The sequence below is a fragment of the Centruroides sculpturatus genome, unplaced genomic scaffold, assembly GCF_000671375.1.
Source record: "Centruroides sculpturatus isolate CEXI.00-Female unplaced genomic scaffold, Cexi_2.0 scaffold340, whole genome shotgun sequence".
NCBI classification, from domain to species: domain Eukaryota; kingdom Metazoa; phylum Arthropoda; class Arachnida; order Scorpiones; family Buthidae; genus Centruroides; species Centruroides sculpturatus.
Window position 1 is genome coordinate 396,859 of NW_019384518.1, and position 4,446 is coordinate 401,304.

The following is a 4,446-nucleotide window of genomic DNA, read 5'->3' on the forward strand; positions in this document are numbered from 1 at the left end:
TTTAAAATTTTAAACAAATTATAGAAATCTTACAAAATTAATAATTTGGGGTTTAGAAATTTTATTAATTAGTAACAAAGGAGAAAATTGTGTTTTAGTTAGGTCGAGTGATACGAACCGTCGCGTTCGGCTGAGATCGGAAAAATACATGACGTAGCCAATCAATAAAAATGTATTTGATATAATTTTATCTGCAGATATTGTTTTTTATTTATTTATAATTTCCGAAATAAGAATAATTACAATAAATCTTAATTGGAGAAACCCACATATTGCCCCTATCGACAGCGGATGGCCGAAGGGTTAAGATGGAAGCTTACCGCTCTATGGACCCGGCATCCAATAGGGGGACAAGCGATCACGTCACACCTTGTCGCCGCAGATCAATGCGGTTGTAAACAAGGCGCGTTCGAAAGATAGCTTACTTTAAAATGGAAGAACGAAAATATTATTTAGGAAGGTTAACGACGGTATAATTAAAGGAAAAATTATAAAACTACAATGCACGATTTTAGCTTCAAATGAAGGTTTTTTGACCCGCCTCCAGAATATAGACCCCCTCGTGCGGCATAAAAGTCAAAAGAACCATACCTGTATATGTGACTCTTTGCGACATATTGTCTCGCGAAGAAACGGCTACGTCATTTCCGGTCATGTGACTCCGCGCCCCAAAAAAGCTCCGGATTTTCATGGGGGCGTTCTCGGGATGTCAGGGAACGCTTCGCGTTAAAAAAAACCGCGCGCTCCCCTTTCTTAGCTCTTCTCGCGCGCGCCTACCACCTCTCTGGCAGCCGCCGTCGCCATCTTCCCCTTCAACACGGCCCGCGCCCAAAGTCGCTATCTAATGTCTGTAAATACAATATCTATTAAATTACATCGGTTACCCTAGCCGGACGCTGGCGGCAATCCACTTCTGTTGGCAGGGCCGGCCATCAAGGGGGTGCGGCGGATGCTGTGCACCGGGGCCCCGCGATTGAGGGGGCCCTAACATTGTCAAGAATGCGCAAGAAAACTCGACAATATTCCTATCGTTGTCAGTATGACGAAAAGTACATTTTATCGTAAACATTATTATTGTAATCTCTGAATTTCGACAATCTTCAAACTAATTCTCGGTGATGCGAATGTTTAGTTTTTGTTATTTGATTCGGGAAACTCCCGAGAATCCCCACCTAAATTCGACTTTNCATTTTTGTTAACTGATAAAGCCAATATTGTTATAAGGGAAAAGACTTGGATAAACTATTTTTTCATCTGGCGGAAGTTAAGATTTACAAAAATGTTAGGATTGTTCGTGTCCCAAGGTACAAACATTGGTGTCCCGAGGTACAATCCATGATTGTACCTTGGGACAAATATCTGCAAATAATTATTTGACATTTTCTCATAAATAAAATAGCATAGGGTCAAGTGTTGCACCATATTTAATGATGTTATCAATTACTAATAGAAATATTCAATAGTCATAGCTAAAGATCAATTTGAACTTAAATTATAAAGGTTTAAAGAAAAGCGTCCCAAAGTAGAAGGATCTCCCCTAGATGAAAACCTATTCCAGGAAATTGGTTTGCTACGGGATTTGATTTTGAATGAAAGAGATGTAAATAACACACAAGACATATGCAATACATACTAAATAATAATTATAATGAGTTATTTCTAAATGTATTAACTGTGTTAAAACTTTTCTTTGCGTTGCCAGTTACTATAGCAAGTGCTGAGCGCTCTTTCAGCAAATTAAAATTAATAAAGAATTATTTCGATCCAGCATGTGTGCAGAACGCTTAATGCAATTGCTATATTAAGCATTGAAAAAGAAATTGCAAAAATTATAATTTTCCTCAAGTAATTCATGTATTAGCAAGAACAAAATCACGCTTTAAATAAACATGCATTAATATATGTTTGTGTTTGTAATTTTTTTTATTTTACAAAAAATGTAGGACCCAAATAGTTTCTTGCACCCGGGCCCCTTTATAGAGAAGGCCGGCCCTGGCACGGGCCTACCAGGTCGCTCTGCCAGAATTTCGGAACTCGTATTTCAAGCACGCGGACACGAGGAAAGCATTGAGCGTGCCGATCCATCCGCGCGGCCCTCCATCGGCCGTAGAAATGCCGCGTGCCCAATGGGGCTCGGGCGCGGTCGCGTGACCTCTCCGCGGTTTCATAAACCCTACGGTGGCCTTCGAGCATTTCCACCCAGTATTTGTTATCGTAATAATTAGGAATAATAGTCAGCAGATTGCGATGTTGAAGACAACGAAAGTGAATGCCACAAGTAATGGTATGTATTTTTTTTTACTCGTACTTTTCCGGCTCATATTAATCACAAGCGTGTAATAAGCAACCATTTTGTTCATTATATATACAGATAAGCTTTAAATATCTCAGGGAAAGCAAAAACTCATCCCATCTGAAGTTCTTAAATTGTAACCACACTGCAATTTATTCTCACATTCACTTTCATTGCCTTGATTATCACAATTAAGGAATTCCGATGAAATTCCTTTCAAATATTGCAAAGCGAATGAATTTGTCGGGTTTATTTTTGTTGTTTTATAAATAAACACGTGCGGCCTGCCAACGTGTTTTCTTCATCCGAATAATTAATGACAGATTATTAGATTTAATGGTGCGAAGAATTATCAGTATTAGTTTTCATCGTGCCAACGCGCGTTAGGCAACGGGTTGGTCCACGGGAGCGAAAGACGGAAACCACGTTCCAATCTGGAATTAATTACGAATTACTACATATTATTGTCTTTTTATTTGCCAGTCCTATAGGATTCAAAGACTGTAGACGAATAGTTTACACTTGCCACTTCGTAACGGAGTTTTGTTGGTAATTCGTCACATTCGTAACTTCGTCGGTACAAAATTTTATCTTCGGTTTTCAATTAAATTGAAAACAGAATATTCTTTAGTGAATGGCGTACGTTTTTACTCGAAACTTACTCCGGAAGAAGTTTAAAATCCGAGACCGTTTCTATTTACGGTAAAATCCTCTTTTTATTCCAAAGCTAAAAGACTCCTCTAAGTAATGACACAGTCTATATATAAATACGTATTGGATAATTTTTTCTTTACCGGCTGTTATATATAACAGAAGAAAAGTGTAGCGCTCGGTCAAAATATGACTCCTCCCAAATTATTACATTTTTGGATTCGGCACACCTCGAAATTTCCAGATATGCAAAAAATTCGAAATTTTTTCTCTATATGTGTGGATGTTAGACCGTGCGTGTGGGGCATGATTTTGTTCACCCTGTTTGTAGCCTATTAATTTCTGTGCTTTTTAAATCGGAGTCAGATGGTTTAACGCAGCAGTTAGTTATTAAGCGTCGATGTGTTGAACCAAATCGTGTCCCCATACACATTCTAACATCTTAACGGGTTTCACTGTACTATTATAAAACGACAAAAAAGCTTACTTTGAGGGTAGAGACGAGTTTTATTTATTTTTTTAATTTTGAACGCTGATAACGAGAAAAATATTCATTAAGAGATATGACACACGACCACTTTTATGTCTTCACCCTATCGACCTTTAAGAACCAAAATTTAATAGTATTAATGCCCCTTTATACGTGAGCTACACTGCCACATTTCGTTTCTTAAAGTTTACCCGTTCTGAGATATTGTTTAATATGTCGGAACAGAAAATAATTAAACAAATTAGACGCCAACACACACGCGCGCGCGAATTTTTCTCCTTTTATTGACTTTCTTGGGGGTTCGGGAGGTCTCCAAACATGATTTGCAAAAAAAATAAATAAATAAAAAATAAAAAAAGTGGAGGGTCAAATTTGACACGATTCCAATACTTTTCTTATATATATATAACAAGTTGGGAAGTAAAAATGAGTCGGAGTCGGCGGATTTTTTGACGACTCCGACTAAAACTCCACGACTCCGACTCCATAGCCCTGTTTACAACTACAAAAATATTAGACAATTATAATACAGCGGTACCTCAGGATACGAAATTAATCCGTTCCGAAACTAAGATAGTATCATGAAAATGCCGTAAGGTGAATCATTTTTCCCCATACGATTACACGTAAAACCAAATAATTCGTTCCAACACGAAAAAACACACTCAAATTAAAGCTACCGTGTTTCCCCGAAAATAAGACAGTGTCTTATATTAATTTTTGCTCTGAAAAATGCGCTAGATCTTATTTTCAGGGAATGTCTTATTTTTTCCAGGAAGAAGAATTCACATTTATTATTGAACAAAAAAAAATTCCCAAGTCGAACTTAGACGTGAGTGACGTATATCCGGTGTGTCGAACTGTCGCCTTTTTATAGCGTCAACATCGGACTCGATGACCAATTAATGCTTACTGAACCGTAGCACTATGCAAATGTCATGTGGCGTGATTCCCGGCCGACCAATTAGCCATCACCAGCCGTAACGTTATGCAAATCTGTGATTCCCAAGCC